General features: G+C 41.3%; 1 protein-coding gene across 2 annotated transcripts in view; it reads left to right on the top strand.

Annotated features, from left to right (window-relative positions):
- LOC136863234 (CD151 antigen) overlaps window positions 1–26901 on the top strand; it is a 438193-nt gene that overhangs the window by 65761 nt on the left and 345531 nt on the right. Inside the window, exon 1 of one of the 2 annotated variants that reach the window (XM_067139612.2) lies at window positions 2102–2382. The exons of the other annotated variant lie outside the window; for it this stretch is intronic. The gene's annotated coding sequence lies outside the window, so the exon portion shown is untranslated. Of the gene's footprint in view, window positions 1–2101; window positions 2383–26901 lie in introns of those variants that run through there. 2 annotated transcript variants of the gene reach the window in all.

The raw sequence follows: 26901 nt of genomic DNA, 5'->3' as shown, positions 1-26901 counted from the left end.
TCCCATCGTTGCCATAAGACCTATCTGTGTCGCTACGACGTAAAACAAGTTGTAAAATAAAAGATCGACTGTCCCAGGATTCGAACCTGGAAACTTGAACACAAAGGCTTATGCCGAATTAACCCCAAAACTCATCATCTCAACTATCATTTCTATCTAAAGCATTTAATGATGCACCATTTTGTGGCAATATTCTGCGTAGTAAATTATTGCACTAATATCTGTAATTACTTATAGGAATGTTGTACAGCAGTTACCAGTGTTATCCACTCTGTAACGGAAACTGCGAGATGATTTTATGTCAATCGAATGTTCTCCACAACAGGGAGCCGGGGTCATCTACAATGTACCTTAGGGACCTTCCGATGTACTGAAATATCGACATTTCATTCGATATCGATATCTCTTGATATGAAACGATACTTTATCCAAAAATACAAGGATTTGAAATTAGAAAGTATGTTAAATTTGGGATAACAGGAGTTGCAAGAAATACAAAATAATTAAAATAATCAGATATAGTGATCAAAATTTAGTATGAAAATCGTGCATATCGTGCAAATCAAGCATATCGAGGTAATGTTTTCATCCTGATGATGATGTTTGATTATGTTTGTTGTTTAAAGGGGCCTAAAACTAGGACATCGGCCCTTCATCCTGATTAAAAAATTAAGTTGACTTTCGGCATGCCAATAACTAGGGCTCGGAAGTTAATGCATTTGCATGGTTTTTTCTTAGGGGTTAAAATGTATGCTTATACATTATGTACACGGATTATGGAATTTTCAGTCATTTAAACAGCCTTTTATGGTGCATATAACTGCATATTTTAGTGATTTTGATAAATGCATCATATTATAATATTTTAGCGCCTATATGGCATGTTTAATCAGTTTAATGGTTTTACAGTATTGTAATCAGTTTTTTCATCTGGTTGATGTACGCAGTGAAGCCCCTGTTTCATCATGTACCCTCACATTTTGTGCTTAGCAGTCGACTGGCTGTCCATTGAGTCGTGTAACGGTGTTGTGAACTGGTTGTGACCAAACTATGTTTCGCGTATAAAGTGTCCATTAAAAAGTTCTTTAAATGCTGAAAATAAGAGCAACTTCGAGTAGTAGATTAATTTACAGAAGGAGTTTTCAGGTATAATAATAATTTCGTGTGGCTATTTCTAGCGGAGTGCAGCCCTTGTAAGGGCAGACCCTCCGATGAGGGTGGGCGGCATCTGCCATGTGTAGGTAACTGCGTGTTATTGTGATGGAGGATAGTGTTATGTGTGGTGTGTGAGTTGCAGGGATGTTGGCCCGCGGGCCATTGGAATTAACCAATGAAGGTTAAAATCCCCGACCCGGCCGGGAATCGAACCCGGGACCCCCTGAACCGAAGGCCAGTACGCTGACCATTCAGCCAACGAGTCGGACAGTTTTCAGGTGCCTTAATATCTACAGACAATAGGGTGCTGTTCTGTGGAGCATGTAAGAAAATTATATGGAGTGAGAAAAGAGTTCACATAGTTCACAGCAAAACATAAGGAGAATTTAACTAGCAAACTCGCAAATAAAGAGCCTGTTCCAAAACAACTATTAGAGTGTATAGAAAGTAGGATTAGTGAATTTCTCACGACTTGTGCCAAGCACTTTTAGCTGCTGATATTCCCTTGTATAAAATGAATAACCCCACATTAAAACATTTTCTTTCCAAATACACTCGACAACATGTGCCTGAAGCAAGTACATTGCGTAAGATATGCGTAGGACGTTGTTACAATAATGTATTGTCAAATTTACAAGTTGAATTAGCGGATCAGTTTGTGTGGTTGTCTATTAATGAAACCACTGATTCTGAGGGCCGATTTATTGCTAATGTAATTGTGGACGCCTTAAATAAGGAACAAAAGACGACACCATATCTTCTTAATGTGTGAATTGCCGGCCGCTAACAATGTAACTGCAACGCAGTGTGTGATGGACTCATTGAAATTATTATGGCCATCTGGAATCAAATACGACCGGCTACTTTTATTTGTTACCGATGCAGGTACTTATATGTTAATCTGGACAAACACTGAAGGGCATTTTTTCTAACTTAATTCATATAACTTGTTTGGCACATGCTCTTAATCGCATTGCTGAGACAATACGCAATTCTTTCCCATTGGTAGATCGATTTGCCTCTTTCTGTGGAGCCGTTATCATTTAAATATGCCCCAATAACATCTTGTGATGTGGAAAGAAGTTCTTCACGTTACAAAAGTGTTTTGCGAGACAAGAGATGATGTTTTTCAGTTAAAAATTTGTTCAAAGTGATGGTTGTGAACTGCAATTCATCACTCAGCATTGGCAGCGGGACCATTTCTGCTTCAAACTCCAACGAATAAATGTAAGTTTATTATTATCAATACTAACCTGACTTGTCTACTGCCAATTTTTCATTTTAATAGTGCATATTTATTGGCATATTTTCAAGTTTTTAAGAGCATATTTGCACTGACCTGCGAATTCAAACTTTCCGATCATTGCATGAAGTTTACATAGTGATCTTTTATATTTCTGGCATACTGATTCCGGAACTGAAGTCAGTTTTCCCTTATCACATCAGGTTTTTGTGCTAATTCAACATGAAAATTTGATAAATATACAGCACGCGCACATGCAAGATTACTATTATCACATGTAAAGAACGCTTCTTTCTTATTGTTTTCACCCATATGAACACTCCTATCTTACACTGGTATACTTATGAACATAATATAAAGATATGTAGTGTATTGTGTTAACAGATCTGTAGAAAAACACAGCCAAATGGACCAAAATTTGCCACGCATTAAGCCTTATAACGTACTGAGAATGGTAAGTCTACGGTTTCAATTTTATAATGTCCTGTCTTAGTATCAGAAACGAGTTCGCCTTGCTTTTCGTGTGTGAGGAGTAGTTGGACCATCTGTCTTTAGTAACCAGCAGTAATCTGCCAGCATGTTTTGTTCCATTTCCCTTGATATCTGCGTTCCATTTCCTGTAGATCCTGATGGAATCTTTCTCCTTGCTCTTCGCTCAGCATTCCTAGGTTCTCAGGGAAATAGTCCAGATGTGAATGTAACATGTGCACTTTCAAGCTCGTTTTGAAGCCTAAGTCTTGGAAAGAAACAAGCAATATATCCACCATTTGTCTGTAGTCTGAATCCTTTGTGTTTCCAAGAAAGTTTTTGACCGCATTCGGGAATGCTGTCCATGCCGATCGCTCTGCAGCGCACATAACGTCTTCAAAATTAGCATCAGAAAGAAGTTTTCTGATACCGGGACCTGTGAAAATACCCTCCTTGATTTTGGAATTACTGATGCGTGGGAATCGATGACACAGGTACTGAAAGCATTCACCTTCATTGTTTAGTGCCGTAACGAATTGCTTCTAAACCCTAGTTTGATATGAAGCAGAGGTAACAGTATTTTGCTCTTGTGAACAAGAGTTTCTTGTTTTATGTTTTTCAACCCCACAATCCATTGTCTACATGGCCATTCTTTTTGATCCCAGTGATGTAACCTTGCTCGACTGTCCCATCCACACAGAAAGCAAGGGTGCTTTGTGTAACCCCCTTGTAAACCTAACAGAATACCTATCACTTTGAAATCACCACATACTTGCCACTTGTGTTCCTGGTACTTCAGTTTACACAACAACATTTCGAGATTTCCTTATGTTTCTTGCATAATAACTGAAAGAGCAACGGGAATGGATGCAAGTTTGATTTCATTGTGAAGAAGGACGCACTTCAAATTACGCTTGGAGGCGTCGATGAAAAGTCTCCAGTCAATAGGGTCATACTGTGGTGCTCCTAGTTTTAAGATAACCTCCGGAATGTTGTTGCAGTAAACCAAGGCTCCCTCTTCAGAAAAGAAGGGTGTAAATTCTTGTTCGCGATGTCTGTACCAATAGTACGTCGTCCCTTGTGCCAACATGTTCCTTTCACGAAGTCTAGACCCGAGTAACTCGGCAGATTCCTCTGTAAGGCCAAGATCTCGAACGAAATCATTTAATGCACATTACTCGAACAGTCTAGGTTCTTTTGCAACATATTTAGGGAAGAAATCACAGTCAGAGTTAGTGCCCGCAATTTCAGCGTCAGATTCAGAAGAGGGACAATCCTGTAAATGTTCTGGACGCTGTGGTACTGGTGTATCAGGGTCATGAGGAACGGGTAAAATTGCAGATCGAATATTGCTTGGATACACAATGTTATCTTTGTTACTGTTGTTAAATCCCTTCATATTCACAAAACAGAAGTAGCAGTGAGTACTGTGGTCTGGGGGGGTTCTCGCCACACCATTGGAATACCGAATGGAAACGCAGTTCGCTTACCGTTCACCCATTGCCGTAACTGCTCTATACAGGTTCTACAAGCCTTATGTGGTGCCCACGGATTGTCTTGGTCTCCAGGTTTCAAGCCAAAGTAGGCATAGTAGGCCTTTCTCACGAACTCGGTTATTTTGCGCCACTGTCTCTCGGCACGAAACTTCCACATACATAGCGGAATGTATCTGGATTGTTCTTGCAGCCACGTCGTGGCATGTTGATAGATGTAAGTTCAATAAAAATATTAACACAGTACGTCACTCACATATAGAACGCTTATGAAGACAAAAATATATTTTCACAAGCAAGCGAAACACAACTCAGACTGTCGCCGACGAAGCACAACGAGAGAATGACGCCGCTCAGTCAAAACCGCGCGTTGCCGGCTCTACACTCTGAGCGTGATAATACAGGACTACGAGATAGCTGGAGGACGTTGAATTAATAAAATAATAAAATAAATTAATAAAAGAATATGGAAATCTAAATTAAAGCAACACTCTTCCTAACAACGTAAGAAGTGCATTAGTGCATGTGATGAAATAAACGTAATACAGGATTTTTGAGAAAATGTGATGTGATGGGGAAAAATTAACATCGGATTCTGATTCAGGATGCAGAAGTCATCCTAAAAAGCAATACAGGATGGTGGCAATGAAACCATCGCAGGATAGTGTAATCAGACATAATGATCGAAATACAGGAAGAAAATCGTGATACAGAATATAATTAAATGCAAAATCAAGCGCGGATGATGTCAATCTTAAGACGTAGACTTTACCGACCGCAAAATTACATTGTAATATGTAACACAATAAAATAAATATATACAATCATAATGATAAGTTTTCATCTTGAATAAAATACATTAGTAGATCTTCGATATACAAAATTTGAGGTAATTACAGTAAAACACGTATAACCGTTCATTGTCCGGCACACTATTTAGAAAAGTAATTTTAGGGAAATACGATTTCCCAATGGAGTGATCGCAGCACCAGCCTTCGAGTACAGGCCTTCATATGGTACTGACGTAGCCGTTTGAACGAGATGCTTGCGAGCCTGCTTGTAGAGTCCTGGGAATCTTCACACTACGTTAGAGGATTGCTGTTCGAGGAAAACACAGGACTAGACAACTAAACTGACAGTTCATCACTCAACATCGGCGATATTTTCTGCCTTCTCGTACCGTGAGCGTTCCCGAAGTCGTAACCAGTGGCATTTGTTTTATCTTCTTCTGATTCACTTGAACGTGAGCCTGCAGAAGAAAATCTGTCTTTCTTATAGCAGCTCGAATTTTCGCCCTGGGTTTGGCATTTGAAGCAGGACTTTCGAAATGTATGTTTTTGAATCTATGACCCAAGATAGTAGAGATCACAACAATGGACAACTGCTCATTTTGACCGAATCGCTTTTTTAATATCCTTCAGGAAACAGTCTTATTTGAAAAGTCAATAATGTGTGATGACCTTCGCTACAAACTCAAACTGTTTAACGAGATGGGGGAGCTGTTTTAAAATTTCAATGTCCGGTGGTATTTTTCTGGACGCGAAGCATCATCAATTAAGATTTCGGCAACGGTTGTCCGAAATTTCAAAAATCGTATATGTAAAACGCTGAGTTCCATCTCGTTTTGACGTCCATTTTTTTCAGGTCACGTTCTGCAACGTTGTTGGCGATTTAGAGGCTCCTAAACCGCTCAGGGACGTTTACGCTGCTCTTTATGAATTTCACAATGTCTCCTACTTTCGATATCGGCTCAGTAATGCACGTCATGGATATTGCCGCTTCTATAATCAAATTTTGGGTATGAGCAAAACATGAAAGCCGACCGTTTTTGGACTACTTATTCATAGCTGCTACCATATTGGAACCGTTTCCTGTCCAATAGTCACAAGTTAGGCATAAATTAGGGGCCGCTACGACTCTTCACTTGAAATTGATTGAGAGAAGTTCGTATTTCAAATGTGATTGGTTTTTGACGTAAGAAACACACGGCGCTTTAAATGAAGGAGCCAAAAGTTTCATCAATCATTTGAACACTTTTCCCTCAATAACAGGAAAAGTCCGACTTACAGATGAAATAAAGTATGTGACTTACTATTGTAGCATGTCGGAATCCTCCTTCAGAACATTCAGATGCCATTTCAAATGTTTGGGTGATTGTCGAGAAGAATTTCCTTGCTTGAAGATCGGCGTCACTGTCAGCGTTACTTTTATGATTGGATTCATTTTTGAAGTGCATGGTGATGAAGATAAGGAAGGGTCACATGATTTAGTTGGAAGTACAATGTAACACTTTTTCCTCTCCTGTTTTGCACAAATTGGCCAAAGCCGGATGATGATTAGGTGATAGAAAAAGTTTGTTTTATTTCAACTGAACTAGATGTGTTTAGAACATTGTTTACATTGTGACACTTTACCAATTTTTAAGTACATCCACACTGCACTGGTCGCAGCTGAAAGTAACTTTCACGGGGAAACCACCAATGCAGAAACGTTACATGCGAGGAAACATTCACATTTACTCGCAAAGTACAAAATGTCAGCAATAAGCAACAGACCAACAGCACCTACGCAACACACACACACACACACACACACACACACACACACACACACACACACACACACACACACACACACACACACACACACACACACACACACACACACACACACACACACACACACTTGTTACGGGTCACTACTTTTTTGTATATAAAAATACTTCGTTGTGTTCCTATTACCTATTAGGCCATTAGACTACTCATGAAATGTACTCTTACCGAGCTCGATAGCTGCAGTCGCTTAAGTGCGGCCAGTATCCAGTAATCGGGAGATAGTGGGTTCGAACCCCACTGTCGGCAGCCCTGAAGATGGTTTTCCGTGGTTTCCCACTTTCACACCAGGCAAATGCTGAAGCTGTACCTTAATTTAGGCCACGGCCGCTTCCTTCCCATTCCTAGCCCTTCCTTGTCCCATCGTCGCCATAAGACCTATCTGTGTCGGTGCGACGTAAAGCAACTAGCAAAAAAAAAAAAAAAAAAAAGAAACAAAGAATACCGTATGTGGTATTGTGAATTGGATTCACTGACTCTTACCTAACCCATCATCGCCATAAGACATATCCGTGTCGGTGCGACGTAAAGCAAATAGCAAGAAAAAAGTACTCTTCATTATAATTGTGTACCTATTGTTCGATTAATACCACTATTTCTTTATTTTCCTAATGATCCTTTCGATATCAGTAATATCACAACATAATATCGATACCACAAAATGTTACAACAAAATATCGATTCTGAAATATCGAATATCGGTGGGAACGTATCGATATTTTCTCATATCGATAATATCACTACGTCCCAATGTACAGTACCTGGCTGCACACGACCTAAACATAATGTCTTGGTGTGAACTCCGTAGATTTTGTTATTGTAGAAACCCAAATGCAAGCATAACCTAATCAATAGGGCTCGGATGTATAAGAGCTAAAAATCGTCCAAATAAGTAAGTAAATATGACCTTAAAATTGATCAAATATGACCCTTTTTAAATTAAAAAATGCTGCCTGGCTGAGACGTATTCCACTTTCGTTAGTATCGAGGTTACGGGTAGTGGAAGCCTTTACCTTCCACTCTTCCAAGGGCCTTCTTGACCTGTAACGAGATAGCTTTACTTTGATTGCTCTTTAAATTAAAAATCACAATTTCAAAATTTGCATGCTAAATTACGTCTTCTTCTTCTTCTTCTTAAATCAAGTTTCTGAATATACATACTTAAATGCCGATGTATGAGTTTCCTCTCGTGTCTCCTGTTGGTAAATCCCCTCTTAAAATGTATATTACGGTGATCATCGTGTCATTAATAAAGGAATTACTTTTCCCGGCCGGGACGTATAAAGTAATGTTAACTGACGCCTGTTTATGGGAAAGTAAACGAGAGGTATTTTCTCTTTTCGCACGTACTGGTATAAATGCAGAGCCAGATCTGCTATCAAACCTCCCAAATACGACTAACATATGACTATTTTACCAAACTGTGACGTAATGTAAGCATACGATCAAAATATGCATTTATATGACAAATAGAATCTACTCATTCGTGACGAGAATTACCGGGTTTGCATTAAAACCAGCTAGGCATGCAAATAACAAGCAAAAAAAAAAGAAAAGCAAAGTCATCTCCGTACAGGCCATGAAGGCCCTTGGAGGGGTGGAAGGTAAAGGCTTCCCCTATTCGTAACCTCGGCATTTGATGGGGTAGAGTGGTTAGCTCTACGCCCGGCCGCCTTTGCCCCCAGGAATTAACCTGATACTCATTGTTGGAGTAGGCTGAGTGAACCTCAGGGCCATCTGCACCTCCGGAAGTGGAAATCTCATTTCTTAAATTCCATGCAAATAACAGGGGACAAAATATTACTTTTCATAAACATCCGAGCTCTAAAATAATTATTTTATCCGTGTATGTTAAAATAATAATGATTCCCACCTCTTGGCTCCTAGGACAAAAACACTTGATGTTTTGTGTCCAGTACAATGTTAAAATGTTGCAAATGCACATGATGATATGTTTTTCAAAACACAGAATTATTTTATGTAAACTTTAGGGAACTATTCAATTCTAAGGGACCGAACGAGTGGCTACTCGGTTTGAGTCACATAGCTGTCAGCTTGCATTCGGGAGATAGTGGGTTCGAACCCCATTGTCAGCAGCCCTCAGGATAGTTTTCTGCCATTTCCCCTAGCCCTTTCTTATCCCATCGTCGCCATAAAGGCCCTGTCTGTGTCGGTGCGACCTAGAGCAAATTGAAAAAAATCTAAAGGAAGTTCCCCTTTCTCTCATATATTAGAAATAATCTCCGAGAGATAGGTGGACCATACACAACGTAGGGCATATATTAGAAATAATTGTTATCATTGCCATAATTCAATTTTAAGTTCACGGAGCTAATGCCCACAATGTCTGTATCCCTATTATGAAAAAGACGACTCGCTTCCTTTTACAGTGCGGCTATCCTCGGTCTCTTATCAGAAATGTGTGATAAGAAGACTCCTGTCTGTGCGATATCCGCACTGCGCCTCTCGCCAGCTCAGTTAACAGGCTTTCAGGGGTGTTGGTATGAACAATGGCCAGCGAACTAAGCACGCAATTACCACCTCGGCTAAGGTGACCCTAATAATCATAGTGTACATTACGTACTGCACCCGACTGCCTATTCAAATGGTGCAGTACGTCAAATAAAACTGCCCTGAAGTTGAAGTTCCTTCGTAACTCTCTATTTGGGTAGTGACATGTTCGTTATTAACATTGAAAAAACCGGGCGAGTTGGCCGTGCGGTTAGAGGCGCGCGGCTGTGAGCTTGCATCCGGGAGATAGTGGGTTCGAATCCCACTGTCGGCAGCCCTAAAGATGGTTTTCCGTGGTTTCCCATTTTCACACCAGGCAAATGCTGGGGCTGTGCCTTAATTAAGGCCACGGCCGCCTCCTTCCAACTCCTAGGCCTTTCCTATCCCATCGTCGCCATCGGTCCCATCGGTGCGACGTAAAGCCACTAGCAAAAAAATTGGAAAAGCCAATTCTATCAGTAGTTAAGCTACCTGATAATAATAATAATAATAATAATATTTTGGTTTTATGTTTCACCAACTATTTTTACAGACGCCGACTTACGGGAATTTTGTCACGTAGGAGTTCTTTTACGCGCCTGTAAACTGACACGAGGCTGGGGTATTTGATCACTTTCAAATGTCATAGGACTGAGCAGGGATCGAACCCGACAACTTGAGCTCAGAAGGCCAGCGCTCAACCACCTGAGCTAGTGAGCTCGGCTAAGCTACCTGAGGAATGTTAAGATGTATTTCAAACTTCTCAAGTGAGTACTTGTTGAGGAAGGAGGTTACTTGGTGTGTTGTTGGGAATCTGCTTGCAAGTGAAATTTTGCGGTTCCATTGTTACGTCATTACTGTATATCCAGCTGCGGTAGGGTCTCTTGAGTAAGTGGTCAATACTCCGGCTGGGAACGTTTCAAAATAACTGCGATGTTCTGCTTGTGTTCGGCATTGTTAATACGTTTCCACTCCAGCCCACATGATTGTGAGGGTTCACTTTTTCCGCGGAAACCAGCTGGATTATCATGGGCAATACGGGGCGCATAGATTGTAGGAACTCCGCTTCTCACGCCTCAACTGTTTCTGTTACTCTTTTTGGCCACTGGAAGGTAGGAAGGTATGTTCTCAAAGAGTACCGATGTAAATTATTTCACACTATGCCGAATTCCATATGTTTACGTTCTTTAAAATAAGGTGGAAATTGGAACATCACTATACTGTAGTTACTTACCTCACTCAGCTCATAAACCAAACCAAACCAAACCCCATGGCACTACAACCCTTGAAGGGCCTTGGCCTACCAAGCGACCGCTGCTCAGCCCGAAGGCCTGCAGATTACGAGGTGTCGTGTGGTCAGCACGACGAATCCTCTCGGCCGTTATTCCTGGCTTTCTAGACCGGGGCCGCCATCTCACCGTCAGATAGCTCCTCAATTCTAATCACGTAGGCTGAATGGACCTCGAACCAGCCCTCAGGTCCAGGTAAAAATCCCTGACCTGGCCGGGAATTGAACCCGGGACCTCTGGGTAGGAGGCAGGCACGCCACCCCTACACCACGGGGCCGGCACTCACTCAGCTTATACCAACATAAAAACAAACCATCATCAACCGTCTTTCAATGCATGTAAAACAGGTACTATACTTAGATATTTACCAGATGGCTATATTGCGTCATGAGGGCGAATCAGTACATCGATCGAATGATTCTTGAATGATATCGATTCTTTCATGGACGGCGGGCGCCGTCTGTTTGAATTGAGGGCCCTAAATTACACAGGCAAACGTGTTTCACGAATTCGTTTTGAAACATGTAAACTCATAGCTAAAACCTCATTTTCAGCTCTTGTAATGTAACTATGTCTTGCATTTTATAACATACAATTTAATTTCATACATACTATATTACTTTATGAATATTTTATAACTATATTTTTGATAATGTTAGTAATATTGATTTTCAGAGTCAGTAAGCCGTAATATTTTTTTTCTCAGAAAAAACTTTGAACAAATATTCTCATTTATTTTCCCCCTTGATTAGTGCCCAGAACATCCTAACGAACCTTGAGAAAATTTGAAATTAAGAGAAAATTGTCTCATGGTGTAATATGAAAACTCTGGTGAGTAGAATAGAGCATAAGTTACGAGTTTTCAGTATGGCCTAACTCGTATTGAGGGTCACATATGAATGTTGAACTTCGGTTTATGGAGCCAGTACAGTATAATGGAACATCTCTCTCCCTTCTTCGCGATGTGCCTGCCTTGCATGTGTTGGTCTTTTTTGCCCCAGCGCATACGTCTTAACGTTTGCTTGTTTTGTTTGAATTGACTTTCAGTTCCTTTTTGTTCTTGTATGTCTTGTATCCCGTTTATTTTGTCAGTGGAATTCAATAGTCCTGTATTTTCACGGTGTCCCGCTGGGCTGACTTGCCCTCTCACCTCTGCAATCATCCGCTCTCCTCACTGTCTGACCTCAGCAGTTGGCAAGAAACGCACTAAATCCCTTTTACCACAGCTATCTGCACTTTCTATTGACTACAGCGAAGTTCTAATTCTTACTAATCGTAGTTTTAAAGCTCTGTTGTTCTTAGTTACTTAACGCTATTTCAGTTTCTGTTGCAACTATGGTACGTTATACGTCAGGATGTGCGTTCATCATCTCTATATACTGCAACACGTTCCCATATTCTCAGCGCATGACAATTTATCCCTTAGGTCGTATCTCTGACCACTACAAAACAATGCTTGGATTGGTATAGAAAAGGTTATAAGATATAATACTACATTATCTGGAATTTTGTTGCGGTAAATTAATATCGTAGAATCGTTATGTTTACCCTGCTGTGTCATGTTGCAGGCGAGTAAACTCTATGGTTGGTAAATTCAATCTTTTCATATTTGTACTTCCTAGTTAACGTATTTTTCCACCATCTTTCACTCTTTCAGTTTCCCAAATATTAATTTCTATAAATAAAATGTAGATTGCATGTATAAAGCATAGCAAAGTCATCTCCATACAGGCCATGACGACCCTTGGAGGTGTGGAAGGTAAAGGCTCCCACTACCCGTAATCTCGGTGCTTGATGGGGTAGAATGGTTAACTCTACGCCCGGCCGCCTTTGCCCGCAGGAAATAACATGGGACTCATTTTTTGGTGTCGGCTGAGTGAACCTCAGGGCCATGTACTCCCCCAGAAATGGAAATTTTGTTTCTTAAATTTGTCGACTTCCTGACGGGGAACTGAACACTCGCCCTTCCGGGTGAACCCTTAGAGACTAGCGGTTCCACTTACGTATGTATGCATGCATGTACGAGGGCTGGAAAAAAACAGTGGCCACATATGTACGAAACGTATTGCAGAACTACTATATCTGGACAGGCCTTCAGTGTAACCCCCTGCAGCATGTTGTAACCGTGTCGAAGGCGCAAGATACCAGTAGCTGTGCCGCCTTTGTGGATGTCCGCTTGCAGTATAGCGTCTCGCGTACGGAAACTCTTCCCTCGGAGTGGTTCCTTTAATTTGGGGAGGAGATGGAAGTCACAGGGACTCATGTCCGGTGAACAGGGTGGACGCTCCAGGACCTTCAGCATCCGCTGTGCCAACAATTCCCTCACAGGAGTAACATTGTCTTGTAGGATAATGGGCAGATGCCTTTGAGATGGGACCGTTTCCTGCACAGTTCAGGGCTGGAACATCATGATATGTTTCTTCGAGTATCACGTGAAAACAGCTGGGTATATACAGTATTTTACAGTTGTGTTTATTGTCATTACGAAATTCAAAGGAGGTTACAAACTTTTAGGGACGATGGAGGACGGCAAATGGATCAATTTCAGAGACGGAAACTTATTCCGGAAGCGAGAGAGTCAAAATTGAAGCAAAATTCTACTCATTTAAGTCTGTTTACCTGCACAAACTTCACAAGCTGCTCCATTTACAACAAACATTCGAAATGGCGTCCCCCTGCGTCAGTGCAGGCGTGGCATTGTCGCACAAAGTTCTGTCGTACCCGTTCGAATATCCCCGTTGTAGTTTGAACAGCGTCGCAAGCAGCGAGAATTCTTGTCTTGAGATACTCTTCAGTCTCTACAGGTTACTCATACACAAGGCTTTTCACATGGCCTCACGAGAAGAAATCAAGCGGGGGTGAGATCAGGTGAACGAGCGGGCCACGAAACAGGACCTCGCCTTCCTAACGGACGAACGTTAAACAACTTGGGTTATTAATAAGTAATGACTCGAACGTTTCCGGACTACGGTTCCTTATCTCAAATTGATCCATTTTCCGTCATCCATCATCCCTGGAAATTTGTAACATCATCACGGATACACTCTGTATATTATGGCAGCTTGTTTGATATAGTCGTCACTGGCTGAATGTTAATAACCTAGGACATGATATTTTGCTCATGATTTGAAAACGGTTGTCTTCATTGGGAAAAGTTTCAAACAAAAGATCCTGTAACCCGAGATAATCCGAGAGCTGTAAGCACTTCTAAACCATCATAACACTTACGTCTGGGGCTTGAGGACTGCCTTGTAACCTATTCCTCAGAAGGGAATCAGGTCATATCGAAAGCCAGCGGGTGAGCACGCAAGCTGTTCCAATGAGCCGGACGTTAATGAGGTTTTGTTGGTTGGCGAGTCCTGCGGACGATGAAATATTGTTTTTCACACCCATGACACAAGGCTAAAGAAGACATCACAAGCGCACCATTCTTATAATTACCTTCAGTATCCTCTTATGTTCTTCAGTGGGGAGGATGGCAAGTTTTTTTAATATATTTCACGTAAATCCCAAAATTGGAAGAGAAACTGAAAAAACACTTCTGTTTTTTCTACTTGTTGAACGTCACATCGACACAGAGAGGTCTGACGGTGACGATGGGAAAGGATTGGATGGGATAAGATAATGTCCAGGTAAAGGAGGTGACTAATACTAAAGTATTAAATTTTACCTATGATAACGACATTTACAGTAAGATACAAAAGTCGAAAACTAGAAAATCAGCTGGAATTGGTAAGATTTCTGGGGATATACTAAAGACAATGGGTTGGGAAATAATACCATATCTGAAGTAGGCCTACTTGTCTCATTATTGTTTGCATGAAGGAGCTGTACCAAATGAATGGAGATTTGCTATACTAGCCCCTGTGTATAAAGAAAAGGGTGATAGACCTAAAGCTGAAAATAACAGATCAGTCAGTTTGACATGCATTGGATGTAAGCTTTGGGAAAGCATTCTTTCAAATTATATTAGACATGTTTGCGAAATTAATAACGGGTTCGATAGAAGGCAGTTCGGGTTTAGGAAAGGTTATTCCACTGAAGCTCAGCTTGTAGGATTCCAGCAACATATAACAGATATCTTGGATTCAGGAGGTCAAATGGACTGTATAGCGAGTGACCTGTCTAAGGCATTTGATAGGGTAGATCATGGGGGACTACTGGAAAAATGAGTGCAATTAGACTAGACAAAAGAGTGACTGAATGGGTGGCTATATTTCTAGAAAATACGAGGTAGATCTCAGAGAATTAGTGTAGGCGAAGCTTTAGCTAACCCTGTAATAATTAAGAGGGGAATTCCTCGCGACAGTATTACTGGACCTTTTTTTTTTTTTTTTTTTTTTGCTAGGGGCTTTACGTCGCACCGACACAGATAGGTCTTATGGCGACGATGGGATAGAAAAGGCCTAGGAGTTGGAAGGAAGCGGCCGTGGCCTTAATTAAGGTACAGCCCCAGCATTTGCCTGGTGTGAAAATGGGGAAAGCACGGAAAACCATTTTCAGGGCTGCCGATAGTGGGATTCGAACCTACTATCTCCCGGATGCAAGCTCACGGACCTTTGTTTTATTATATATATATATAAATGATATGAGTGAAGAAGTAGAATAAGAGATAAGGCCTTTTGTGGATGATGTTTTTTGTATAGAGTAATAAATAAGTTACAAGGTTGTGAGCAACTGCAAAATGACCTTGATAATGTTGTGAGATGGACAGTAGACAACGATATGATGATAAATGGGGTTAATAGTCAGGTTGTGAGTTTCACAAGTAGGAACAGTCCTTTCAGTTTTAATTACTGCGTTGATGGGGTGAAAGTTCCGTTTGGGGATCATTATAAGTACCTAGGTGTTAATATAAGGAAAGTTCGTCATTGGGGTAATCTTATACATGGGACTGTAAATAAAGGGTACAGATCTCTGCACATGGTTATGAGGGTATTTAGGGATTGTAGTAGGGATGTAAAAGAGAGGGCATATAGACCTCTGGTAAGACCTCAACTAGAGTATGGTTCCAGTGTATGGGACCCTCACCAGGATTACTTGATTCAAGAACTGGAAAAAATCCCAAGAAAAGCAGATCGATTTGTTCTGGGTGATTTCCGACAAAAGAGTAGCGTTACAAAAATGTTGCAAAGTTTGGGCTGGGAAGACTTGGAAGAAAGAAGACGACCTGCTCGACTAAGTGGTATGTTCCGAGCTGTCAGCGGAGAGATGGCGTGGAATGACATTAGTAGACGAGTAAGTCTGAGTGGTGTCTTTAAAAGTAGGAAGGATCACAATATGAAGATAAAGTTGGAATTCAAGAGGACAAATTGGAGCAAATTCTCGTTTATAGGAAGGGGAGTTAAGGATTGGAATGACTTACCAAGAGAGATATTCAGCAAATTTCCAATTTCTGTCCAATAATTTAAGAAAATGCCTGCCGGTCTGTGTGGCTCATACGGTTGAGCCGCAGGCCTTCTGACCCCAACCTCGCAGGTTCGATCCTGGCTCAGTCCGGTGGTATTTGAAGGTGCTCAAATACGTCAGCCTCGTGTTGGTATATTTACTGGCACGTAAAATAACTCCTGCGACACTACATTCCATCACCTCGGCGTCTCCGTAAACCGTAAAAGTAGGTAGTGGGTCGTAAAGCAAATAATAGTATTGTTAAGGAAAGGCTAGGAAAACAACAGATAGGGAATCTGCCACCTGGGCGACTGCCCTAAATGCAGATCAGTAGTGATTGATTGATTGATTGATTGATTGATTGATTGATTGATTGATTGATTGATTGATTGAAGTGACCATGGCCTTAATGAAGATACAGCTTCATCATTTGTCTGGTGTGAAAATGGGAAACCACGGAGAAACGTAGTCTGAGCTGCCGACAGTGGGGTTCGAAGCCACTATCTCCCGAATGCAAGCTGCCAGCTTCTTGACGCATTCCGCATAGCCAACTCGCTCGGTGACCTGAAAATAAACTTTTTCCCTTGAATGTGGTTCATACAGGCTGATATAGAGGCAGGCCCCCTCAGTTTCCCAGTTTCAGCTTTAGGTGAATGTTCAAATGGAACATAGCTTATCCCAGTAGATATGCTCACAATATCAGCAGTCATGTAATACTACAAGCTAACTAAATAGTTTATCAGTCTAATTTTGTTATAAACTACGACGTCTGATAAACCCTAAAGTGGGCATGGCAGTTGACTTTTGTAGTCACTGGCTTCTTGCCGTTGCGGCCGCGGTTCGAATCCCACAAATGCATGTTGGAGTTTTGAAATACGTAAATCAGTCTCTTAGAACTACAAGCTTGCTTACTTTTTGATCTGCTTGAAAACTCTGAATTAAAAGACACTTACAATATTATTTTAGACTGACAATAAATTATACTCTCCGGTTGTTTCATGCGATGAAATATCACAAAAGTTGTTTAACATTGAAACTGGTGTAATTTATTACGATTTTTGAGGCTACATGAAAACATCAAGTAACCATTTGACTTGTTCACTTGAAGTTATGCCTTTGCTGGTGAGATGTAGTGTTTACAGTGCACTATATCTTCTGGTATGGGCTAGAATAAATTTGTTACTTTCATTGACTTGTCTCAGTCTCATCCTTAGCTTTGACAATATGAAAGTGACTGAGGTATGAGCGATGCTAGTAATACCATTCCTTATGCAGCCAGTCCCTGTTATGAATGGTATGAAAATATCACTCATAGGGTCGGCTGGTGCGTGCATTTCAGTGGTCTTGGCAGACTGATACGTGCGCAACTCCTGGCTCGGTGAGGAAAGCAACGGGAAACTACCTCACTCCTCATTTCCCTAGTACGCCTCTTCAGTGATGCCTAGGCCATCTATGACAGCTGTTGGCATAGCTGTGGAGGATCAAACCAGCCTTCGGGCTGAATACCCAACAAACATACATACATACATTTGAAGTTCTTGAAAGCCAAGAAACCCACAAATGACACAAATGGTGTATAAATGGTGTATTATTCATGCATCATCGTATTAAAATACGGCCCGGCCGCTTGGCCGAATGGTCAGCTCCGTGGCCTTCTGTTGAGAGGGCACCGGGTTCGATTCCTGATCGGGTCTAGGATTGTAACCGTGTCTGGTTAATTTATCTAGATCGGGGACCGGGTGTTTGTATTCGTCTTAACACATATCTCCATTTCCATACAAACCACTATAGAAACCCGCAATAGTGAATACGTCCCTCCGCATAGCGTTGGCCTCAGGAAGGGCATCTAGTCATAAAACTGGCCTTAATCAACGTATACTGACGATCCCAAGTAGTCTATAGTTGGAAAAAGACCAAGGAGAATAATAATAATAATAATAATAATAATAATAATAATAATAATAATAATAATAATAATAATAATAATAATGTATTGAAATACGCTGCTGTGCGTAAACTGAGAAATATCCTACTTCTTATAAAGTTATACTGTATAATGTTACTGTGTTGGATTCTCTTTGTGACACAGAGAACCATGGAATTGCTCAGGTAAGAAAAGTCTACTGTACGAGCTCTTGTGATGACGTTCGGAGAAATGCTGGCAGGAATGTTATCATTGCTGACTTAGCTGATGCTGGCGCCCGGCCACTGTATCGCCTCATCGTTCAAACAGGGTCACAAAACTGTCTGTAATACATCGTGTTTTCTCGTCGGCCGCGTCAGTACATTGCTGATGGCCATCTGCTTTCCCTTTCTTCCTTACCCAGTTACGGATTTGGAATCTTGAATAATGCCTCTAAATTGCAATGAAAGCGCAAACTGTATATGACACTCAGTGTTCCCGGTAGAGTATGGAATGTAGAAAAGAAATGGAAAGAACAGACTTCTTTTCCATTACTGTTGTGCAGTAGGAAGGAACTGATAATAACTGATTTTTTGCCGTATAGTTCTGATACAGCTTGTACAAACATGCATGTGAACGTTACGAATGTATGGACAAGTCAAACGTTTTATTGTGAACACTCCAAAAGTGCAAGTCACAAAAATTTCCAGTAATTGGTCCGTATAATCTATCCAACAAAATTGCTGCATGCAGTCAGAGAATTGAGTTTACTATGACTATTCGAGACTTTGTGAATCATGTCGAAACTGTAGTTTCACACGGATAAATATCTTCTGAACTAAAATCAAATATTGTATCATTATTTTGTAGTCACTGTAAATAAAAAACGGGTATAACATATGTTTTGTTAAAATATTATTCTATAAAAATTGTATTACTGTATAATAATGTTAGCCGGCCATGCAGTGGAGTAGCGTGCTTGCTTCTTACCCGGAGGTCCCGGGTTCGATTCCCGAACAGATCAGGGATTTTTTTTACCTGAATCTGAGGACTGGTTCGAGGTTCACTGAGCCTACGTGATTACAGTTGAGGAGCTATCTCACGATGGTGGCCCCGGTCTAGAGAGCCAAGAATAACGGCCGAGAGGATTCGTCGTGCTGACCCCACGATACTTCGTAATCTGCAGGCCTTCGGGCTGTGCAGCGGTCGCCTGGTAGGCCAAGGCCCTTCGGAGCTGTTGCGCCGTGGGGTTCGGTTTGGTGTAATAAGATTTTTTCATTTAAAAATACTACTTTCTTGTTATTCACAGTTCTCTTCTTTACAATGCGCACTATGATGTATAAAAGCCATATAACATTGAGAATGTCTCTGTTGGTGGTATGGGTTCGATTCCCGGCTCTGCCACGAAATTTGAAAAGTGGTATGAGGTCTGGAACGGGGTCCACTCAGCCTCGGGAGGTCATCTGCGTAGAGGTGGGTTCGTTTCCCATCTAAGCCATCCTCGAAGTGGTTTTGCGTGGTTTCCCACGTCTCCTCCAGGCAAATGCCGGGATGGTACCTAACCTAAGGCCACGGCCGCCTCCTTCCCTCTTCCTTGCCTGTCCCTTACAATCTTCCCATCCAACCACAAGGCTCCTGCTCAGCATAGCAGCCGAGGCCGCCTGGGCGAGGTACTGTTCCTCCTCCCCAGTTGTATACCCGGCCCAATGTCTCGCGCTCCAGGACACTGCCCTTGAGGCGGTAGAGGTGGGATCCCTCGCTGAGTCCATGGGAAAAGCCGACCCTGGAGGGTAAGCAGATAAATAAATAAATAAATAAATAAATAAATAAATATATAAAAATATTATTATAAAGTATAGCATACAGTTACAGCTACAGCATTAGCAGTCCTAAGGCAACGTAGTACGCTTAGTTCCTTGTGATAAAAGAGAATTTTTCACCAATTTTTTTAGTTAAGTTACTGTGTTTTCATACAAATATGAATGTTACCTAAATTAAGAGGAAAATATAGTTTCTTAAACAGTGCATTACAAAATACAGTAGTTTAATGACGCTTTTAAGCAATAACCGGACTTTATAAGCACAGTTCAGAATACAGTACGAAATTGCTTGTGTATTTGTCATTTCTGCTTTATGGCTTGAATTCTGTGAGCTGCAGTATACTAGAATTTAATTAACAATATATGGTATTGTATTTGGATTCTATTCTGCTAAATGCTGGCTTAAAAATATATTGTTTGAGTAACTTACTATACTGTGATTAAATTCTTTCTTTATCTTGCAAGTGGAATTTTAATGTTTCTTCCTTTGTCACGGATTCTGTCCGGATTATCCAAAATTTCGGTTTTTGTGGGGTTCGGATTACTGGAGTTCTGCTATATTATTATTATTATTATTATTATTATTATTATTATTATTATTATTATTATTATGTCCGACTCGTTGGCTGAACGGTCAGCGTACTGGCCTTCGGTTTAGAGGGTCCCGGGTTCGATTCCCGGTCGTGTCGGGGATTTTAACCTTAATTGGTTAATTCCAATAGCACATGGACTGGGTGTATGTGTTGTCTTCATCATAATTTCATCCTCATCACGACACGCAGGTCGCCTACGGGTGTCAAATAGATAGACCTGCACCTGGCTAGCCGAACCCGTCTTGGGATATCCCGGCAATAAAAGCCATACGGCATTTCATTTCATTATTATTATTATTATTATTATTATTATTATTATTATTATTATTATTATTATCTTTTTAATAATTCTCCATAAACATTTTTCCATTACCTTTCGATTCCCTTCCTCATCTAGATCAACACTTGGCTGACATTTACCTTTAACAGATATCTCGATATTAAATGAAGTGTATTTCTCCTTCATTCACCCTGGGATAACAGTTCTTCCTCCGATATAGCCTACGTTTAAAAAAGTGGAAACCGAGTTAGTAAATCTACTGAATCAACCGTGCGAGGGGAGGCACTGAAGACTTGTCGCACGGCACGCTGCAAGTCGAGCTAAGAGGCCAGGCGTGGTGCGTACGTGACATTGAAGAACAATGCGAAACGTGAGGCGCATACCTTACCTCTTGGAAGGCATTCTCGAGAAGTTGATCTACTCTCTTACCTCATCTGACTCAGCACGGCTTTATCGTCCGTTTACAAATCAAAATATGATGATTCTGTCCTATTACTTTTAATATATATCAGAGCGAAAGGGAGCGTGACAGCTGAGTGCCACCGTCACTAGCTTCCCTCAAATGCGGTCAAGATTCGAGTTTTTGGCAGTATATACAGATTTTTTGAATTTAAAAGTCATATTCCTGTGGTATGGATTCCACGCAAAAATTGGAGATCCAGTGGATCTGCCATCCTGGGTTGAAAAGTCAGCGCTGTACGATCTGGGCCACTAAGCCCGGCGCATTGGCTGTAGAGAATGAAAGGATTGTGTTTTGTTGACCACTATTGGCTGATGCCCTATAGGCGATCTACAAAGACAAAGTCACCTCCGTACAGGCCATGAAGGCCCTTGGAGGAGTGGAAGGTAAAGGCTTCCACCATTGTTAACCGCGGCACGTGATGGGGTAGAGTGGTTAGCTCTACGCCCGGCCGCCTTAGCCCCCAGGAATTAACCTAGTACTCATTTTTGGTGTAGGCTGAGTGAACGGGTTAGTTCTTATCCAGTGGCGCCCACTTCTGGAAAGTGTCTCTAGGGCTTATTTAGAACAAGAATAAAGCTTAACTTTAATTATTATTATTGTATAGTTTACATTGTTTAATTTGAGTTATGTGCGTGCTTCTCCAGAATGCCTGACGGTCAAAGAAAGCTATATGGTTACCAGTACAAGAAAATAAAGCTGGGAAAGGAAGCCGAGAGGCAAAACCATGCTGGCGCGTTAAAAAATTATATCCAAAGTTCTACCAAAACAAAGACGACTCTGAGAATCCAACATCAAGTCCGGTTATAAAGGAAAACACGGAATCGTCACAGAATGTTGATGACAAACAAATGGGCGAATTTTCTAAATCAACTGGAACTGACGACACTCTTGACTCTATCATCACCAGATGAAAGCATTGAAGAAAATTGACACCAACGTGGCACCCACAGAAAGCGTTTTACAAACTTTGAGTACAGATCCAGCATTGTGGCCAAGAATTTTAGGAGACGCCGGAAGAAATTGTTACTCAGACAAGGTCCACCTAAACCATTGCATAATTACAAATGTCTTTCCAATTTTCCTTCCACATTTTTTCCTTTTTCATTTCGATTAAACAGATTTCTTGGAGCTATCGGTAATGTTACGAGACAGGATAATCTTGGAATATTTACTTTATAAGCCATTTTTTAAATGTAGGTCGAGACATCAAATTTTTCGGTTTTTCCCTTTTGTTAAAACTATGGAGATGTTTTATAAACATGGATTCAAGACACATTTTTCTCCGTTCCATCTGAGATCTTCGCCCGCTCTGACTTGTGGGAGTGCACCTACCACCTTTGTTTTGGTTTTATCGAGTCACTGTGTACACAACACTCCTCAGGTGGCAGCAGCCATATAAGTTCTACAGATTCCAGTCTGAAGATCTTGCACGCCACTGTGTGGGTGCAGCTCAGACTGCGTATTGTCTTGGGCGGCAGTGGTTTTGCAACCTCTTCCCAAGTGGCGTGGTGCTTCCTCGTGAGTTAAACTGATTCTTTATACTTGTTTGTTTGTGTTTGGCTGTGTTTGCTGAAGTAAATTCTACCTATAGAACCACTAGTGCACCAGTCCTTGGTATCTGACTCGTATGCCAACAGCATGCGCCGAAGTCTTTAGCGCCATTGCTCTCGCAGTTCCTGTATTTCAGTCACCTAAACCGAGCGAGTGGCGGCTACATAGTACAGGTCGTGTAGTTGTAGGCTTGGATTCAGTAGATTGTGAGCTCGAACCCTACAGTCAGCGGCGCTGGAGATGATTTTCAGTGGTTTCCCCATTTTCACACCGAGCAAGTACAGGAGCTGTACCTCAATTAAGGCTACGAGACAGCCTTCCAAGTGTAGCCCTTTCATATCAGAGTCACCGAAAACCTACTTGTTAGCAGTAGCAGTTACTTAATGTACCGTAGAGGGTGCAGGAGGCGTCCATTTTGAGATATCTCAATGTAGTAAGCGTCCAAATCAATTTTTGTCTGGCCCTTTTAGTAATTTCGTCTGATTTTGGAGCACTGCAACGACGTGTGCTGACTGCACCTCCTCCATTGCGGTAGATATCTCGTGCTTACCACTGTTCGGAACTATAACACGTGCGACGTTCGACAACACAGGAATAATAGCAAGAATTCTTCTTCCGGGACGTGTTAATAGTTATATTTCTGGCAGTAGTTTCTATGCTGGAGTGGGGTATGAAGCCAAAAGTAATAGAGAACTCACCAGTAAGTCGCAAGGATTACAGCCGTGTTTGGGAGCAGTGTTGCCGAGCTGAGTGCCTCAGACGGAAGAATGCTGGGCCTTCTGAGCCCAAGTTGGCTGGTTCAATCCCGGCTCAGTCCAGTGGTATTTGAAGGTTCTCCAATACACGAGGCTCGTGTCGTTGAATTTACCAGCATGTGACAGAACGTCTGGGGACAAAATTCCGACTCCTCGGCGTCTCTGAAGACCGTTAAGCCATAAATAAAAAAAATAAAAAATATAGCACTGTATTATTATTATTAATAATACTATTATTTGTTTTACCTAGTACCAGTACCACCGCAACGATGGGATAGGAAAGGGCTGGGACTGGGAAGGAAGCGACGGTGGTCTTAAGCCACCCAAAACGATCTTAAGGGCAGCCGACAGTGGGGTTCTAATCCACTATCTCCTGAATGCAGGCTGACAGCTACGTGACCCAAACCGCGTAGCCACCTCACTCGGTGTTATTATTATTATTATTATTATTATTATTATTATTATTATTATTATTATTAAGGGGGCAAGGCTAGTAGAGGGGAAGAAACGGCAGGGTCTGTGATACTGAACAAATGTCCACTCACAAAAATCTTTAAATTTTGAATGCATTTTCTAATTATTTTTATTCCTCTGTTCAAAACAATAACAAGTATTAACAATGGAATAAATATTTCGAAGGATATAACAAAGTTCAACAATTTGAGCTTTAAAGCTTCATAAACAACTGGGGATAAGGAGCTCCTATTTCACGAGACTTATTAGTCTTTACAAATTTCGGTATATAGATTAGGCAGAAGTATGAGTTTGCATTGCAAAGGGAGATCAAACTTCCAAACTTCACTATCAATGGCCGAACGGTCCTAGACTTCACATGAAGGTACCTTTTAGTACACTTAATAGCTTACCAAGCTTTTTCACCTATTTGACACTCGCAGCCCTTAATTCAGAGGGAAGCAACAACACAACATACGGATCAGACGGATCCAAAAGAATCGGGAGCAATGGCTCATACTACACGGCCAAGGAATTACATAACTGGAAGGTTAAAAGTAGAATGGGATGCTGAATCCACTGAAGCAATCTCGAAATATAACAACGATAAAACCTAATGGGGCCGAAAGCCCGATGGCACAGAGGATAAACCATACTACATTTGTAACTAAGACGGGAAAATAAACTTACAGACCGAAAAGCAAGAAGGAATGAGTTTAAATATGGAAAAAGATTAGTCACACAAATGCAAAAGTGAATAAGGGAAACGAAGGTCCACACTCGTACGTCCTTAAGGCAGCCGCGCGGGTGGTTACACTCGCAGGGAGAGAATCTAGAAACCTGGTGGTTACACTCGCAGGGAGAGAATCTAGAAACCTACATTTTACAAAACTCAAATTATAGAAAACGTACATTAAAATAAGGTAAACGCGACTCAACCCTAACCTTTACATGCTAGAGGGTAACGGTGGTATCTTCCTGTCACCACATGCCCGTAAGTTCTCATGATAAAGTAAATTCTTTAGCCACGTACACTAGAGGCTGCCCCAGGTCGTCTGTAGCCTTGTGTAAGGGGAACCTCACCGTCTGTAGCACTGATCAAGATAGACACATAACCTCCAAAATTGCTCCTACTTATAGAGGCGAGCTGGGTGATGATTGGTTGACTTCATTTCAAATCACAGTAGTGGCAAGTTAGAAACAGATGAAATGAGTTACCGAGTGCCACCCCCCTAACAGTTACAATTCGCTACGAAGGAATTTCATACCAAGCCCCTAGGTGGCACTCCAAACCCAAAGTAGTGACATCTGTTAATAAACATGAAAATTAAGCGATCTTCAGAAATATTGTAAATAATAATAATAATAACACTATATAGGATATATAGGATAGGAATTGTGCCGGCTGCCGAAGCCTCTCGCACTTCTCTGGGGCAATGATTAATGACTGACAAATGAAAATGAAATGATAATAAATAATAATATATAGTATATTATTATTATTATTATTATTATTATTATTATTATTATTATTATTATTATTATTGGAGCGGTGTTACAATTCGGTGTATGAATGAGATGCAATGGTAATGAGATATTTGTCACTTAATGTCGACAATTATCTCAAATTAAATTTCTCTGCAGTTCATGTGATACCTTACGTATAACCGCTATACGTACAGAATCTTGCCCGTGCTCGTAAATAGATGGTAGGTTTCCGTGGTCATTTCCACATTGCTCTTGATGAGACCACTTGACTGTTGCGTGACGGACGACTAATTAATGGCGGCGAAATCTGAGGCAGGACTTGTGTAGGGAGGGTTATACGAGGCTAGGTACACATTATGGGCTATTTAACTAAATCGGCTGTGTAACACAGTTGGATAGGTGTTCGAAGTCCTGTGCTCAAGTTTGTTGATCCTTGTTGACTCCCTCTAACGGGTGGAGAACACAGACATGAACAATCACATAATGCAGTTAATAATAATAATAATAATAATAATAATAATAATAATAATAATAATAATAATAATAATAATAATGAAAACCTACAGCCTTTTTCCAGTCATTCGACCGGATCAGGAATGGAATGAGTGAACCCCCAATCAGGCGGCGAGGATAGGCATAGTGCCGGCTGCCGAAGCCTGTCGCACTTCTCTGGGGCAATGATTAATGACTGACAGATGAAAATGAAATAATACTAGAGAGTGTTGAGAAATGAAAGATTACATTTCCCGCCTCTGCTTTGTCCTGCAAAAATCTCACATGAAGCGACCGGGATTTGAACCACGGAACCCAGCGGTGAGAGGCTGTCAACGGTTTTACTGCATTCCTATGCCAGTAGGGTGTAGAACCCCTTCGACCATGGATACATGCACCGATTCGATTCGGAAAGGAGTAGTACAGAGATTGTATACCCTCCCGACGTAGTTGTTGTGACTGACCTTAAATATCCTTCAAACTGCCCATGAGTAAGAGTTGAAGACCAAGCTGATCACACACATGTTCTATATGGACTAATCAGGAGACTATGCTTGTCAACATGACGCGGGCAGTCCACAAACACATGTGCTGTGTGTGCAGGCATTGTCTTGTTGTGAGCCTGCGCCAGGGTATTGTCTCACGAGGGGGTAACACATTAAGATGCAGGATGCCAGAAGATGGATCCCCTCTGCAGGATGCCATTGGATAATAACGGTGTTCTATCCACAACATTGGTAGGATGTCTCATCTTCCCTCGGCGCCGCCATACGCTCGATGATCATCCGCAGTAATACAAATCAAAGCAAAGCAAAGCAAACCAAACCCAACCCAACCTCCTAGAGCAGGGCCTCTCAGGGTGCATGCGCGTGGTGCATGCACTGTGCACGGTGCAAAAGACGACTTGGCTTGGTTGACCAGAGTGCAGACCCCCCACTCATCGATTTGGAGCAATAGCGCTAACT

The sequence above is a fragment of the Anabrus simplex genome, chromosome 2 (genome assembly GCF_040414725.1).
Source record: "Anabrus simplex isolate iqAnaSimp1 chromosome 2, ASM4041472v1, whole genome shotgun sequence".
NCBI classification, from domain to species: Eukaryota; Metazoa; Arthropoda; class Insecta; order Orthoptera; family Tettigoniidae; genus Anabrus; species Anabrus simplex.
Note: the sequence above shows the minus strand (reverse complement) of the source record. Positions and strands in the feature narration are given on the sequence as shown.